Consider the following 18,340-nt stretch of genomic DNA (forward strand, 5'->3'; position numbering starts at 1 on the left):
TGTATTATAAATATGTGTTGGTCTTTTTTTCTCATTTATGCAATTTGATTGAAAGTTACAACTCGACTTTTTCACTAGATGGCAGTGTATCTAGTTGTATGTGGATTCCACTGCAACATAATTGCTTTTCCTTGCCAGAGAAATCTATTCCCATCTATTCCAGCTCCAGAATCGAATCTATTCCATCTCCAGAAAATGTTATCCAGACTTGCAGAGTACTAGCCTGGGAGCCGGTCTGGTTCTGCTCTCTTGCCAACTCCTTATGGAACTGTCATGCCAATGGCAAGATGGCTTGACAATGAAATGACAATGGAGTAGGCTAACAACAAAAACAAATAAGGCAATTTAATCCGTCATCAAATAAAGTGTCTCTGGTTGAAATATTTGATGGATTTGGGATTAATGTTCCTCATTATTTGTGGTTGTGGTGTAAATACAAACAACAGTCAACTGTCCAAGGAATGTGTGAACGGACATTCTTTTTTACTAGGCTCTGCCATCCATTCAGTATCTCCTAGCCCAGTTTACCGCTCTCTCCCTTGCTTTTACTAGGCTCTGCCATCCATTCAGTATCTCCTAGCCCAGTTTACCGCTCTCTCCCTCGCCCCCATGTCTGGAGTAAATTATAGAAGCCTGTTGCAACCAGCTACCAGCTGATTTTAGGAATGTTGTCTCCCATGGTAACACAATGGATTCCCGATTGAAAGCTGCCAAGTGACCTCCCTCTCCGCACGCACGCACTCACTACACAAACACCTCCCCTTTTACTCCAGCCTCTCGTCTCTCGACGCCCCCTTTCAGAGAGCAGAGGGGTATTGTGGGATGATGTAATGTGTTCCTGAATGAGACAGTCCTCCTCCAAAGGGACTAAATTACGTTGAGCTGACTGCGAGAAAGAGGAGTGGGGGTGTAGGGGTCAGAGGGCAGTAGATGAGGGGTGACGGGAGTGGTGGTGGTGGTGGTGGGGGGGGGGGGGGGGGGGGGGGGGTTATTAGGCTCATCTCCCCAATGAGATGATGGGAAGTAGACAATGGATGGCCATCTTTTCTTGACCAGGGAAACACAATACAACAACACCAGGTGTGAGTCTGTCAACAGTATTGTCCAGAGATCACAGTCCTGGGGGCAGTTTATCTGTCCGTGGCCTCTTTTACACATCCTGTCCACCAGCAGAGTGCAAAGTTGTTAAATATCTCACACAGCCTAATTAAGGCTTGATAAGAGGACTGGGGATTTTTTCTTTCTGTCAGATAGGTGTTATGTACTATATATGTGTCAGATGATAGTCTATTGTCAGTAAAGTAGCAACTGTTTAAACATGTAATCTAACTCTGGAGAATATCCCTTGAAATTACCTATTAGTTTAAGACTAGCCTTAATCTGTGTCCTTGAAACCCTCCTATACCGTTAAAGCATCTGTTAGAAAATCCTATCTTCAGCAATAATCACAGTCATTCGCTAAACTAGATAACATAAGAAATCAACAGGTTGATCTGGAGACAGCATTATGGTCTCGGACTGTGGAGCTAATTAGCTGTAATCTCATATGAACTAATGCTAATCTGGGTAATCTGCCTTTTATTGGAGTAAACCCTGCCAGACTGGCTCAAACATTCATTATTGTTGCATTCCCTGGATTATTTCCCCAGACAATTAATGAGGCTTGAAACTGGACGCACCATGGCTAACTCAGGACATGGTGGAGATACGTGGTCGTATGTTTAGTTTAGGGAAGGTTAGATTTCCCTCATTGTTCAACAGCAATGATTAGAAAATACATGTTCATATAATTTAAATTATGGAGGCATATTTAGATTTTTGTTGGATTAAAATAATGATTTCTAATTTAGAATTTCCATTAAGTCTTTCTAAAAACCTTTTCTTTCACACGTTGATGGGCTATATTAGCAGTATACTGGGGAGTTATGAAATTAGCTTGCTGTCAATCATGCTGAATCATCCATATTACCATGCAATAAAAACGTGGCCAATAAATTCATTATATGGCGTGTACATTGGGATGTCCTGGTCTCACACTCAACTCACCTTGAGCCATAAACTATTGAACCAAACACAAATATAATAGCAATATTTAATATAAACTAGGGTGACGTTCTGTCAGTATGAGAAAGTACATGGTTACAAGTCCTGAATTTATACAACGTAATAACTCCCTGCTTGTAAATTGCTCATTTAAATCACGGGACCACTGAATAGGAAATGAAAAGGGTGGTGTTCATTCTTTTAACGTGTTGTTTCCCAATTAATAAGTGTGATATTGACGATGTTTAATGTAGCTCGCTATTAATTGCGAAACATAGACAATATGGTTATCAGTCAGAAAACGAATTTTTATACTAAACTATGCTAAAACATACACCCCTTCGATTCATTGCAGTTGGTATAGTCCAGTCTGTTGAGTCTCGCTCAACAGAGGAGCATCTTGAAAGTTTTTGAACATCACACCAATGTTGCTACTTTTTCGCTGTCCGCCAAAACCATCAAACTACGTTCCGTTATTTTAGGGATAATTTGGGATAATTTGTCTCATTTATACGTCTGGATAACCTCAACAACATCGTTTTGTTTAAGATATTCAGGTGTTTGCTGGTTTCATCTGTCGGTAAGTATTACTATTCAACTATTTAAGGCGGCTATTGGCAGAACATGCAATCACTTGTTGCTCTTCTATTTCCCGTGAATGTTCGTGTTTATGTGTGTTCATGATGCGTTTAACGTCTCCATTATTCCTTCAATACAATATTGCATTCGTTCGTCTACTATTTTAGTTTATAGGCTACTTAGTATGCTCTAACGTTGCCTAATAAATACATTTTTACGAATCGAATCAATTTTGATAAGCATACCACTGCTCCAATGTAATATCATTATGATCATTCTCTAATTGAATTACATCACATTGATGTCCCACTCCTAACTAGATTGGATGTACATTTGAATTCAACGAGGAAAGTGTCAATATTATTATTTTGGAAGCAGGTGCCCTCATAGCCTCTATTGCTCAGAGGCTACATGTTTCTCTCATCTCCCAGTTTCCTTCAATGACACCTTCCTCTCAAACCCTTGTCTATGTCCTGAAGAACAGTGTTGTACACTATATTACAGAGGGCTGTTCGTGTTCAAGCTCTCTGCTTTGCTTTCTGCATGATTAGTTCTCAAAAACAAAGATTAATGTAACCCCAAGCGTCCACAGAAAATATACACTTTTCCACGTCCTCAGCCTTCCATACATCTCTCTCTCCCTAACTCTGTCCCACACTCTAAAACTCTCTCTCTCTCTCTCTCTCTCTCTCTCTCTCTCAATCTCTCTCTCAATCTCTCTCTCTCTCTCTCTCTCTCTCTCTCTCTCTCTCTCTCTCTCTCTCTCTCTCTCTCTCTCTCTCTCTCTCTCAATCTCTCTCTCTCAATCTCTCTCTCTCTCTCTCTCTCTCTCTCTCTCTCTCTCTCTCTCTCTCTCTCTCTCTCTCTCTCTATTCAATGTTTTCTTATTTTCAATTTAAGGGCTTTATTGGCATGGGAAACGTATGTTAACATTGCCAAAGCAAGTGAAGTAGATAGTAAACAAAAGTGAAATAAACAATAAATATTAACAGTAAACATTACACTCAGAAGTTCCAAAAGAATAAACACATTTCAAATGTCATATTATGTGTATATACAGTGTTGTAACAATGTGCAAATAGTTAAAGTACAAATGGGAAAATAAATAATCCTAAATATGGGTTGTATTTACAATGGTGTTTGTTCTTCACTGGTTGCCCTTTTCTTGTGGCAACAGGTCACAAATCTTGCAGCTGTGATGGCACACTGTGGTTTTTCACCCAGTAGATAAGGGAGTTTATCAAAATTGGGTTTGTTTTCGAATTCTTTGTGGATCGCTGTAATCTGAGGGAAATATGTGTCTCTAATATGGGCATACATTTGGCAGGAGGTTAGGAAGTGCAGCTCAGTTTCCACCTCATTTTGTGGGCAGTGTGCACATAGTCCGTCTTCTCTTGAGAGCCAAGTCTGCCTACGGCGGCCTTTCTCAATAGCAAGGCTATGCTCAATGAGTCTGTACATAGTCAAAGCTTTACTTAAGTTTGGGTCAGTCACAGTGGTCAGGTATTCTGCCACTGTGTACTCTCTGTTTAGAGCCAAATAGCATTCTAGTTTGCTCAGTTTTTTTGTTAATTCTTTTCAATGTGTCAAGTAATTCTTATTCTGTCTCTCTCTCTCTCTCTCGCTCTCTTCTCAGTATGTAATAATTTAATGTTATTCTCATATTCCTTGGAAACCCCCATAATTTAGTGTTGGATCACTCTGAATGTTTCTACCAAAGGTCTCTAGTCGCTGCACCATGAAATGGATGCCTTGCTCATCTGAGATTGGAATGCTAGGTTGTTATGAGGTGATTAGTTTCGGTCTGGTGGTTGTGTGTGTGTGTGTGTGTGTGTGTTTCATGCGACTGTGTGTCCATGCTTCCCCAGTCCCCTCATCAAGATTCTACCAGTACGCTGGAGTGTTCAATTCACTGTTCAAAGTGTTCAACAGGGCAGTCCGTTGGCAGCTCTTTGCACCTTAAAGGGCTTGTACACTACAGAGCAGTGGTGCAGCAGTCCGATCGTGCATCTCAAATGGCACCCTATTCCCTATATAGTGCACTAATTTTGACCAGAGCCCTATGGGCCTTGGTCTAACGCAGTGCACTAAATAGGGAATATGGTGCCATTTGGGATGCTGGCGGCATGTAGAGTGCAGTGGTCTGGTGAAGTGGTCTGGTGCATTTATTGTTTTTGCACATTCAGAGTGTGCTCGTAACCAGGGGTTATAACAGTCTTGAAGGGGATTTAAGGCAGATGGCTGGGAATGTAGTGCCTTCAGAAAGTACTCACACCCCTTTACTTTTTCCACATTTGGTTGTTACAGCCTGAATATTACATTGAGATTATGTGTCACTGATTTACACACAATACCCCATAATGTGAAAGTTGAATTTTATTTGTATAAAACTTTAGAAATTAATACAAAATTTAAAAGCTGAAATGTCTTGAGTCAATAAGTATTCAATTCAATCCCTTTGTTATGGCTAAAAACGTTCAGGAGTAAAAATGTGCTTAACAAGTCACATAATAAGTTGCATGCACTCACTCTGTGTGCAATAATAGTGTTTAACATGATTTTTGAATAGCTACCTCATCTCTGTACCCCACACATACAATTATCTGTAAGGTCCCTCAGTCGAGCAGTGCATTTCTCAAGGAGGTTTTTCAATGCCTCCCGAAGAAGGCCACCGATTTGGTAGATGTGTAAAAATAGACAAGAGCATGGTGAAGTTATTAATTAGACCTTTTGGATGGTGTATCAATACATCCGGTCACTACAAAGATGCAGGTGTCCTTCCTATCTCAGTTGCCGGAGAGGAAGGAAACTGCTCAGGGATTTCACTATGAGGCCAATGGTGATTACAGTTTAATGGTTGTGATATGAGAAAACTGAGGATAGATCAACAACATTGTAGTTACTCCACAATACTAACCTAAATGACAGAGTGAAAAGAAGGAAGCCTCTACAGAATACAAATATTCCAAAACATGCATCCTGTTTGCAATAAGGCACTTAAGTAATACTGCAAAAAATGTGGCAAAGAAATTAACTTTTTGTCCTGAATACAAAGCATTATGTTTGGGGCAAATCCAACACAACACATCACTGAGTACCTCCTCTTCATATTTTCAAGCATGGTGGTGGCTGCATCATGTTATAGGTGTACTTGGCATTGGCAAGGGAGTTATTTTAGGATAAAAAGAAACGGAATACAGCTATAAGCACATGCAAAATCCTAGAGGAAAACCTGGTTCAGTCTGTTTTCCAACAGACACTGGGAGACTAATTCACCTTTCAGCAGGACAAAAACCTAAACCACAAGGCCAAATCTACACTGGAGTTGGTTACCAAGACGACATGGAATGTTCCTGAGTGGCCGAGTTACAGTTTTGACTTAAATTGACTTGAAGATCTATGGCAAGACTTGAAAATGGCTGTCTAGCAATGATCAACAATCAATTTGACAGTGCTTGAAGAATTTAAAAAATAATGAATGGCTAAACATAATAAAATCCAGGTGTGCAAAGCTCTTAGAGACTTACCAAAGAAGACTCACAGCTGTAATCACTGCCAAAGGTGCTTCTACAAAGTATTGACTCAGGGGTGTGAATACTTGATATATATCTGTATTTCATTTTCAATAAATTTGCTAGAATTTCTAAAAACATGTTTTCACTTTTATTATAGGGTTTTGTGTGTGTGTATAGAGTATTGTGTGTAGATGGATAACACAACAAAATGTGGAATAAGTCAAGGGGTAGGAATACTTTCTGAAGGAACTATCAGACACACAATATGTAGTGTATCTACTGTTAATTCTCCTTGACACCAGCCAGTTCCAAACTTACTGCTCCCCATTTTTAAAGGGGCAATCTGGGATTCCCCCACCACTTTTTTTGGGACAGCTGTGGGATGGGGCTGGAGAAATGTAACCACTCAAAAATGTATAGACAGAGCTATGAATGCAAGGACTCAAGTGCAAGGAATTACCACAGTCCATTCGTTGCATCCTTCATCTATTCTCGCTCATTCAAAACCGTTGGGACAAAGTTCCCTTTGTCAACAGAAACTGTGACGATGGATTGAACTGTCTAGGGTATTAACGCTTATACAATTCTAAGTGTAAACTCATGTTTGTCATACGCATAACTCACATTCCTAGTACATAGTAGTGGGAGCTGTCTGAATACATACAGGTTCCTGTATAGTCTAGTATAGTAGTGGGGGCTGTCTGAATACATACAGGTTCCTGTATAGTCTAGTATAGTAGTGGGGGCTGTCTGAATACATACAGGTTCCTGTATAGTCTAGTATAGTAGTGGGGGCTGTCTGAATACATACAGGTTCCTGTATAGTCTAGTATAGTAGTGGGGGCTGTCTGAATACATACAGGTTCCTGTATAGTCTAGTATAGTAGTGGGGGCTGTCTGAATACATACAGGTTCCTGTATAGTCTAGTATAGTAGTGGGGGCTGTCTGAATACATACAGGTTCCTGTATAGTCTAGTATAGTAGTGGGGGCTGTCTGAATACATACAGGTTCCTGTATAGTATAGTATAGTAGTGGGGGCTGTCTGAATACATACAGGTTCCTGTATAGTCTAGTATAGTAGTGGGGGCTGTCTGAATACATACAGGTTCCTGTATAGTCTAGTATAGTAGTGGGGGCTGTCTGAATACATACAGGTTCCTGTATAGTCTAGTATAGTAGTGGGGGCTGTCTGAATACATACAGGTTCCTGTATAGTCTAGTATAGTAGTGGGGGCTGTCTGAATACATACAGGTTCCTGTATAGTCTAGTATAGTAGTGGGGGCTGTCTGAATACATACAGGTTCCTGTATAGTCTAGTATAGTAGTGGGGGCTGTCTGAATACATACAGGTTCCTGTATAGTAGTGGGGGCTGTCTGAATACATACAGGTTCCTGTATAGTCTAGTATAGTAGTGGGGGCTGTCTGAATACATACAGGTTCCTGTATAGTCTAGTATAGTAGTGGGGGCTGTCTGAATACATACAGGTTCCTGTATAGTCTAGTATAGTAGTGGGGGCTGTCTGAATACATACAGGTTCCTGTATAGTCTAGTATAGTAGTGGGGGCTGTCTGAATACATACAGGTTCCTGTATAGTCTAGTATAGTAGTGGGGGCTGTCTGAATACATACAGGTTCCTGTATAGTCTAGTATAGTAGTGGGGGCTGTCTGAATACATACAGGTTCCTGTATAGTCTAGTATAGTAGTGGGGGCTGTCTGAATACATACAGGTTCCTGTATAGTAGTGGGGGCTGTCTGAATACCTACAGGTTCCTGTATAGTCTAGTATAGTAGTGGGGGCTGTCTGAATACATACAGGTTCCTGTATAGTCTAGTATAGTAGTGGGGGCTGTCTGAATACATACAGGTTCCTGTATAGTCTAGTATAGTAGTGGGGGCTGTCTGAATACATACAGGTTCCTGTATAGTCTAGTATAGTAGTGGGGGCTGTCTGAATACATACAGGTTCCTGTATAGTCTAGTATAGTAGTGGGGGCTGTCTGAATACATACAGGTTCCTGTATAGTCTAGTATAGTAGTGGGGGCTGTCTGAATACATACAGGTTCCTGTATAGTCTGAATACATACAGGTTCCTGTATAGTCTAGTATAGTAGTGGGGGGTGTCTGAATACATACAGGTTCCTGTATAGTCTAGTATAGTAGTGGGGGCTGTCTGAATACATACAGGTTCCTGTATAGTCTGAATACATACAGGTTCCTGTATAGTCTAGTATAGTAGTGGGGGCTGTCTGAATACATACAGGTTCCTGTATAGTCTAGTATAGTAGTGGGGGCTGTCTGAATACATACAGGTTCCTGTATAGTCTAGTATAGTAGTGGGGGCTGTCTGAATACATACAGGTTCCTGTATAGTCTAGTATAGTAGTGGGGGCTGTCTGAATACATACAGGTCCTGCCACGGCAGAATCATTGCCGCCACACCAAAAGAAACATCCTATTTCTACCAAACATTTCAATAAAGTTCTGTAAAGCACATTTGCTTTTCTTGGTAAATAGATAGTCTGTCTGGGTTCAACACAGTTCTGAAGGTTATTTAGCTCTGTGAGATGAGGTAGGCAGCCTGCAACTCAAGAAACACAGTGCGCGAGTGACCAGTGCGCCAGTGACCAGTGCTCGATACAGTGAAGCTCTGCGGCGCGAAACACAATTCACTTGACTCACTTCAGAATGCACCTGCGCGAGAAACTGCAAGAAAGGTACGTTAACTTGTTTGTTTGACTAACGTTAGCTAGCCAACTAGTTAACTACATAAACTAGCTATAACCTAAAAACTCTACTAACATCATTTAGATCTATAATATTGCTGCCACAATTGTAACGGCAATTAGCCATCCAATATCCACAAGTATGTTGATGATAGAAACATGGTTAATTAACGTTACTAGGCTAGCAAGTTAGCTAGCTAGTTCGTTTGGAACTGTATCAAGTGCAAGCAAGATAGCTACATTTATCTGTCTTTGAAATATTTCCCAACCACAGCAGCGAAAGAGAAAGGGGGAGCAGGGACGAGTGTCAGGTAAAGTTAACTTAGCTAGCTAACGTCAAATCAGCCTGAATTAGATGAAACAGAGGAGAGCAGAGTGGAACAGAGGAAAGGAGAGAGGAGGGCAGAGTGGAACAGAGGAAAGGAGAGAGGAGGGCAGAGTGGAACAGAGGAAAGGAGAGAGGAGAGCAGAGTGGAACAGAGGAAAGGAGAGAGGAGGGCAGAGTGGAACAGAGGAAAGGAGAGAGGAGAGCAGAGTGGAACAGAGGAAAGGAGAGAGGAGAGCAGAGTGGAACAGAGGAAAGGAGAGAGGAGAGCAGAGTGGAACAGAGGAAAGGAGAGAGGAGAGCAGAGTGGAACAGAGGAAAGGAGAGAGGAGAGCAGAGTGGAACAGAGGAAAGGAGAGAGGAGAGCAGAGTGGAACAGAGGAAAGGAGAGAGGAGAGCAGAGTGGAACAGAGGAAAGGAGAGAGGAGAGCAGAGTGGAACAGAGGAAAGGAGAGAGGAGAGCAGAGTGGAACAGAGGAAAGGAGAGAGGAGAGCAGAGTGGAACAGAGGAAAGGAGAGAGGAGAGCAGAGTGGAACAGAGGAACGGAGAGAGGAGAGCAGAGTAGAACAGAGGAAAGGAGAGAGGAGCAGAGTGGAACAGAGGAAAGGAGAGAGGAGAGCAGAGTGGAACAGAGGAAAGGAGAGAGGAGAGCAGAGTGGAACAGAGGAAAGGAGAGAGGAGCGCAGAGTGGAACAGAGGAAAGGAGAGAGGAGAGCAGAGTGGAACAGAGGAGAGGAGAGCAGAGTGGAACAGAGGAACGGAGAGAGGAGGGCAGAGTGGAACAGAGGAAAGGAGAGAGGAGGGCAGAGTGGAACAGAGGAAAGGAGAGAGGAGGGCAGAGTGGAACAGAGGAAAGGAGAGAGGAGAGCAGAGTGGAACAGAGGAAAGGAGAGAGGAGGGCAGAGTGGAACAGAGGAAAGGAGAGAGGAGAGCAGAGTGGAACAGAGGAAAGGAGAGAGGAGAGCAGAGTGGAACAGAGGAAAGGAGAGAGGAGGGCAGAGTGGAACAGAGGAAAGGAGAGAGGAGAGCAGAGTGGAACAGAGGAAAGGAGAGAGGAGAGCAGAGTGGAACAGAGGAAAGGAGAGAGCCAGGAAGGGAGATGGAAGGAGAGAGGAGAGCAGAGTGGAGGAGAAGAAAGAGTAGATAAAAGGAGAGGAGGAGGAGAGAGGAGTGAGGAGTGAGGCCAAGTGTGCACCACCAGCAAATCGGATGAGACCCAAAGTGGCTTACAATTTACAGACTGAAGCCGTGGCTACAGTACCAGTCAAAAGTTTGGACACACCTACTCATTCAAGGGTTTTTCTTTATTTTTACTATTTTCTACATTGTCGAATAATAGTGAAGACATCAAAACGATGAAATAACATATGGAATCATGTAGTAACCAAAATCAAAATATATTTTATATTTGAGATTCTTCAAATAGCCACCCTTTGCCTTGATGACAGCTTTGCACACTCTTGGCATTCTCTCAACCAGCTTCACCTGGAATGCTTTTCCAACAGTCTTGAAGGAGTTCCCACATATGCTGAGCACTTGTTGGCTGCTTTTCCTTCACTCTGCCGTCCGACTCATCCCAAACCATCTCAATTGGGTTGAGGTTGGGGGATTGTGGAGGCCAGGTCATCTGATGCAGCACTCCATCACTCTCCTTCTTGGTCAAATAGCCCTTACACAGCCTGGAGGTGTGTTGGGTCATTGTCCTGTTGAAAAACAAATGATAGTCCCACTAAGCCCATACCAGATGGGATGGCGTATAACTGTAGAATGCTGTAGTAGCCATGCTGGTTAAGTGTGCCTTGAATTCTAAATAAATCACAGACAGTGTCACCAGCAAAGCACCCCCACACCATAACACCACCTCCTCCATGCTTTACGGTGGGAACTACTCATGCAGAGATCATCCGTTCACCCACACCACGTCTCACAAAGACATGGCAGTTGGAACCAAAAATCTCCAAATTGTCCAGACCAAAGGACACATTTCCACCAGTCTAATGTCCATTGCCCGTGTTTCTTGGCAAGTCTCTTCTTCTTATTGGTGTCCTTTAGTAGTGGTTTCTTTGCAGCAATTCGACCTTGAAGGCCTGATTCACACAGTCTCCTCTGAACAGTTGATGTTGAGATGTGTCTGTGACTTGAACTCTGTGAAGCATTTATTTGGGCTACAATTTCTGAGACTGGTAACTCTAATGAACTTATCCTCTGCAGCAGAGGTAACTCTAGGTCTTCCATTCCTGTGGTGGTCCTCATGAGAGCCAGTTTCATCATAGCACTTGATGGTTTTTGCGACTGCACTTGAAGAAACTTTCAAAGTTCTTAAAATGTTCCGTATTGACTGACCTTCATGTCTTAAAGTAATGATGGACTGTCGTTTCTCTTTGCTTATTTGAGCTGTTCTTGCCATAATATGGACTTTGTCTTTTACCAAATAGGGCTATCTTTTGTATACCCCCCATACCTTGTCACAACACAACAGATTGGCTCAAACGCATTAGGAAGGAAATAAATTCCACAGATTAACTTTTAAGAAGGCACACATGTTAATTAAAATGCATTCCATTTAAGTCATTTAGCAAACGCTCTTATCCAGAGCGACTTACAGTTAGTGAGTGCATACATTATTTTATTTTTTCATACTTCCCCGTGGGAATCGAACCCACAACCCTGGCGTTGCAAACGCCATGCTATACCAACTGAGCTACATCCCTGCCGGCCATTCCCTCCCCTACCCTGGACGACGCTGGGCCAATTGTGCGCCGCCCCATGCGTCTCCCAGTCGCGGCCGGCTACGACAGAGCCTGGATTCGAACCAGGATCTCTAGTGGCACAGCTAGCACTGCGATGCAGTGCCTTAGACCACTGCGCCACTCGGGAGACATTCACAGATTTCACAAAACACTGTGTGCCCTCAGGCCCCTACTCCTCCACTACCACATATCTACAGTATAAAATCCATGTGTACGTGTGTGTATAGTGCCTATGTTATCATATGTGTATGCATGTGTCTGTGCCTATGTTAGTGTTGCTTCACAGTCCCCGCTGTTCCAGAAGGTGTTTTTTTAATCTGTTTTTTTAATCTAATTTTACTACTTGCATCAGTTACTTGATGTGGAATAGAGTTCCATGTAGTCATGGCTCTATGTAGTACTGTGTGCCTCCCATAGTCTGTTTGGGACTTGGGGACTGTGAAGAGACCTCTGGTGGTATGTCTTGTGGGGTATGCATGGGTGTCCGAGCTGTGCGCCATTTGTTCAAACAGACAGCTCGGTGCATTCAACATGTCAATACCTCATAAATACAAGTAGAGATGAAGTCAATCTCTCCTCCACTTTAAACTGGGTTGTACATCGAAGGGCCAGCCGTGCTGCCCTGTTCTGAGCCAACAGCAATTTTCAAAAGTTTGCAAAAGTCCTTTTTTGTGGCACCTGACCACACGACTGAACAGTAGTCCAGGTGTGACAAAACTAGGGCCTGTAGGACCTGCCTTGTTGATAGTGCTGTTAAGAAGGTAGAGCAGCGCTTTATTATGGACATACTTCTCCCCATCTTAGCTACTGTTGTATCAATATGTTTTGACCATGACAGTTTACAATCCAGGGTTACTCCAAGCAGTTTAGTCACCTCAACTTGCTCAATTTCCACATTATTTATTACAACATTTAGTTGAGGTTTAGGGTTTAGTGAATGATTTGTCCCAAATACAATGCTTTTAGTTTTAGAAATATTTAGGATTAACTTATTCCTTGCCACCCACTATGAAACTAACTGCAACTATTTGTTAAGTCTTGCAGTCATTTCAGTCACTGTAGTAGCTGACATGTATAGTGTTGAGTCATCCCCATATATAGACACTCTGGCTTTACTCAAAGCCAGTGACATGTCATTAGTAACAATTGAAAAAAAGTAATGGGCCTAGACAGCTGCCCTGGGGAATTCCTGATTCTACCTGGATTATATTTGGATTTGTTTAACACTTTTTTGGTTACTACATGATTCCATATGTGTTATTTCATAGTTTTGATGTTTTCACTATTATTATACAATGTAGAAAATAGTAAAGATAAAGAAAAACCCTGGAATGAGTAGGTGTGTCCAAACTTTTGACTGGTACTGTATATAATACACCACATGGTTAGTCAAATTCCCTTTAATTAGGCTAAGGGCTAAAAATGTTTGTGCATATTTAGTCTTTACTAGTCTACAACATTATGTGTTTATTTCTGAGCTAACTCCACCAGGACCTCGATGACCCAATGGGTCTGGGCGCATTCAACATCGAGGAGGATTGGGAGAGGCCAGGTGGAGAAGACCAAGACCAGGGAGCAGTTCTGGGCTCGGTTCAGAGAGGAGGTAAAAACATTTGTTTTCAAATGCTGTGATGAAACCACTGTTACATCACGTGTGTTGGATAAACTAAAACAAACAGCTATTAATCATTTATTTTCTGTTTTGTGCTGTAATTAGGTCATGGATCCATATCTTGTTGGCCTCCAGGACAACCTAGACCGGAGGTTCCAACACCTGGAGATTCTGGGGGCCTTCAGTGTGTTGGGACCTCAGGCTGCGTTCTCTAGTGAGAGGATAAACACCTTTAACCTGACCCTCCTCTCCAGGCAGTTCTTGCAAGCGCCAGAGGCTGCTGTGCTACAAGCAACGTGCTAGTTGGAGCATTCAAGGTATGGCGTGAGTGTGACAATCTTTTGAAGAGAACATTTTAGGCCAGTGTTTCCCAACGCTTTTTCTTGTTGAACTGCCACTCTGTTGGCTCTTCTTTAATGTTGCACATCTTTTTGTTTTTCATGTATTTCAGGGGTTGGACCAGCTGACGGCAATGACAAAGCTGGCCTCGCAGTTTGATGAGTGGGGGCAGTCTACCCCTGGCTTAGCCAGCTGGCAGCAATCGCACTGACTATACCAGTGTCTTCTGTTAAATGTGAGAGGGACTTCTCTGCAATGAAATTAGTAAGAACATTTAAATGTGAAAGTAGATCCTCTTTGTCCCTCTCCCTTCTCTTATTATTATCTCTGTTATTGCAGGTCAAAACAGACTTGAGGAACAGACTGCAGGGAGAGCATCTAGCCACCTGCATGCAGCTCTTCATCAAGGCCCCCCCCCCCCCCCCCCCCCCCCCCATCAAGGAGCTCAATTACAGAAGGGCGCTGGAAATCTTTTTCCAAAAGCCCAGAAGAATAAAGTGCTCTGACAAAGGTTGTAAACAATGTCAGAACTAGGTTTTTGTCAGAACCCGGAAAGAGATTTCCAATGCCCTCCTTTTTGATTTACATGAATTAGTGGGCTCTAATTCATGTTCAGTCAAATGTTCCTCTGTTAATTTTGTCAAAAAAAAACAACTTTTTTTTATTTCAGAAAGAAGGTTTCTGTTTTGTTTCTTTAGATAGCTGCAGCACTCAACCTTACATTTCATCCTGTATACTATAATAATTTTACCAATATATTCTCCCGAGTGGCGCAGTGGTCTAAGGCACTGCATCGCAGTGCTAGCTGTGCCACTAGAGATCCTGGTTCGAATCCAGGCTCTGTCGTAGCCGGCCGCGACCGGGAGGCCCATGGGGCGGCGCACAATTGGCCCAGCGTCGTCCAGGGTAGGGGAGGGAATGGCCGGCAGGGGATGTAGCTCAGTTGGTAGAGCATGGCGTTTGCAACGCCAGGGTTGTGGGTTCGATAAAATAATGTATGTGCTAACTGTAAGTCGCTCTGGATAAGAGCGTCTGCTAAATGACTAAAATGTAAATGTAATTATTGAGCTCATTTCTGGGGGTGGAAATTATATTTTAAATGGTGTCTTTGAGTTTTTTCCTTTTAAAAAGACACCAGAACCAAGCTTTTCAGTACTTATACTTATTTAGTTTTTTTGGGGGAGGAATTATTGTTTGGATAACCTTATTTACTATTATAAAAATGTATGCACTCACTAAACTGTAAGTCGCTCTGGATAAGAGCGTCTGCTAAATGACTTAAATGTAAATGTATTGATTTTTATCTTAAATCTTTTCACTCTTCATGCGATGCGCACTGCAGAGAACACCGGAAGAAGAATTATCTTTGAATTATCACAGTGAATTATTGTCATGTTTGTTTATGTGTCAATTAATCCCATAAGGGATGGGTTGCCAACGGGGGATTTGACACAAAAATTAAATTTCATTCATTCAGGTTCCTGTATAGTCTTGTACAGTAGTGAGTTTTTAATCAGAGTTTTGCCATTGCCTGGGCCCTGGGGGCTAGTATGACTTCATAGTCAAATGTCTCAGAACAAGACTGGCTTTTCAGGTTCTACTTTGCTGCTGAACTGTTTGCTCTTGTCTTCTTCTGAGTGGGAGGTGTGAGACTTTGTCTGAACATGCTGTCCAGAGTACCTTTCCGGAGTTATCTCTTTCACACACACACACACACACACACACACACACACACACACACACACACACACCTTCAGATTGGACTTTAATTCTTGGACGTGAGTCAGTGCAATAACGTTTGTAAAGGGCTGTTTTTATTGTTCTTCCTGCTTGGAGGATGTAAACACAGCTAGAATAGTACTGGATTTGTTTTCTTTCAAATACTTTAGCTACATTAGACTGGCAGAATGGAACCAATACTATTTGAACCCAAGTCTGATCAAAAGCTCATGTCACCATGGGCGTGTGTCAGTTAGTAGGAATAATAACATAGAGTGAATATCGTGACAGGTGTGATCCACTTTTTTAAAAGCATGTTGAATCATGTCATGACGGGTGTGGGTTTAACGTCAAGCCACTTTTCTAAATGCAGGAGGTGGGTAACATGTTTCATCATGTTGAACAGAACAGAACAGACCACAGAAGAGGCCATTTTAGGAGCACAGAGGAAGTTGTTCTTTTTGGGGTTGTTAATTTAGTAGCCACTAGCCAGTTGTTTACATTGAACAACTTTAAAACGTTTTCAGGTTTAATTTGCCTCCCCCCGAGCATCCTGGCAACAGAACATTATGACTGAGAAGGCCGTGTTTTGGGGTTGCCCCTCTGCCCCCGACCGACCGACCCAAATCGCTGACTGGTACAATCCCCAGCTGATTAACGAAGGGCCTGATCTCTCCAAATCAATGAATCAGATGAATGATGAATGCCCTGCGGAGTCCAGGTCTGGGCCAGGCCAGGGGAGGAAATGGCCTGTGGTTTCACATGGGGATTTCCATTCCTTTCATATTTGTGTGTGCTTATCAAAAGTGATTGATATGAATGAATGGGAGGCAGATTGAGGGGATGCAGATATGGTGTAGTATAAGCTATAGAAGAACAGTGGGACTGGGATTTGATACTATGATGTAGGCCTAGGCAACCAACCAGCCGCGGAGGCAGGCTGCTTTAACCAGACAACCAGCTGCTGAGGCAGGCTGCTTTAACCAGACAACCAGCTGCTGAGGCAGGCTGCTTTAACCAGACAACCAGCTGCTGAGGCCGGCTGCTTTAACCAGACAACCAGCTGCTGAGGCCGGCTGCTTTAACCAGACAACCAGCTGCTGAGGCCGGCTGCTTTAACCAGACAACCAGCTGCTGAGGCAGGCTGCTTTAACCACACAACCAGCTGCTGAGGCAGGCTGCTTTAACCAGACAACCAGCTGCTGAGGCAGGCTGCTTTAACCAGACAACCAGCTGCTGAGGCAGGCTGCTTTAACCAGACAACCAGCTGCTGAGGCCGGCTGCTTTAACCAGGCAACCAGCTGCTGAGGCAGGCTGCTTTAACCAGACAACCAGCTGCTGAGGCAGGCTGCTTTAACCAGACAACCAGCTGCTGAGGCAGGCTGCTTTAACCAGACAATCAACTCCAGGTGCCAAGAATCTTATCTCTTGATGTCCGTTCCAGTTGATAGCTCTGTCAGGCAGAGAGCAGGGAGTAGGGATCAGGGAGTAGGGACTAGGGATCAGGGAGTAGGGACTAGGGAGTAGGGACCAGGGACTAGGGAGTAGGGACCAGGGACTAGGGAGTAGGGACCAGGGACTAGGGAGTAGGGACCAGAGAGTAGGGAGTAGGGATCAGAGAGTAGGGAGTAGGGACCAGAGAGTAGGGAGTAGGGACCAGAGAGTAGGGACCAGGGACCAGAGAGTAGGGACCAGGGACCAGAGAGTAGGGACCAGGGACCAGAGAGTAGGGACCAGGGACCAGAGAGTAGGGACCAGGGACCAGAGAGTAGGGACCAGGGACCAGAGAGTAGGGACCAGGGACCAGAGAGTAGGGAGTAGGGACCAGAGAGTAGGGACCAGACAACCAGAGGAGGAGGAGAGGAGGATGGGAGAAGGAGAGGAGAGGAGGAGGAGGAGGAGAGGAGGCAGGCTGCTTTAACCAGACAACCAGCTGCTGAGGCTGGCTGCTTTAACCAGACAACCAGCTGCTGAGGCAGGCTGCTTTAACCAGACAACCAGCTGCTGAGGCAGGCTGCTTTAAACAGACAACCAGCTGCTGAGGCCGGCTGCTTTAACCAGACAACCAGCTGCTGAGGCAGGCTGCTTTAACCAGACAAACCAACTCCAGGTGCCAAGAATCTTATCTCTTGATGTCCGTTCCAGTTGATAGCTCCGTCAGGCAGAGAGCAGGGAGTAGGGAGTAGGGAATAGGGAGTAGGGATCAGGGAGTAGGGTGTAGGGATCAGGGAGTAGGGATCAGGGAGTAGGGTCCAGAGAGTAGGGAGTAGTTCCAGAGAGTAGGGAGTAGGGTCCAGAGAGTAGGGAGTAGGGTCCAGAGAGTAGGGAGTAGGGTCCAGAGAGTAGGGAGTAGGGTCCAGAGAGTAGGGAGTAGGGACCAGAGAGTAGGGACTATGGACCAGGGACTAGAGAGTAGGGACCAAAGAGTAGGGATCAGGGACCAGAGAGTAGGGATCAGGGACCAGAGAGTAGGGATCAGGGACCAGAGAGTAGGGACCAGGGACCAGAGACCAGAGAGTAGGGACCAGGGACCAGAGAGTAGGGACCAGGGACCAGAGAGTAGGGATCAGGGACCAGAGAGTAGGGATCAGGGACCAGAGAGTAGGGACCAGGGACCAGAGAGTAGGGACTAGAGAGTAGGGAGTAGAGAGTAGGGACCAGTGAGTAGGGAGTAGGGACCAGAGAGTAGGGACCAGACAACCAGAGGAGGATGGGAGAAGGAGAGG

The 18,340-nt window shown here is 43.9% G+C and overlaps 1 protein-coding gene across 1 annotated transcript in view; it reads left to right on the top strand.

Annotated features, from left to right (window-relative positions):
- Positions 1 to 2,455: 2,455 nt before the first annotated feature.
- Positions 2,456 to 18,340, top strand: part of LOC311114930 (FERM domain-containing protein 6-like) — a 40,558-nt gene continuing 24,673 nt past the window's right edge. The window contains exon 1 of the mRNA XM_084190150.1: positions 2,456 to 2,623. The gene's annotated coding sequence lies outside the window, so the exon portion shown is untranslated. The remainder of the gene's footprint in view (positions 2,624 to 18,340) is intronic.

This window comes from Coregonus lavaretus, assembly GCF_964263955.1.
Source record: "Coregonus lavaretus genome assembly, contig: HAP1_SCAFFOLD_3498, whole genome shotgun sequence".
Lineage (NCBI taxonomy): Eukaryota > Metazoa > Chordata > Actinopteri > Salmoniformes > Salmonidae > Coregonus > Coregonus lavaretus.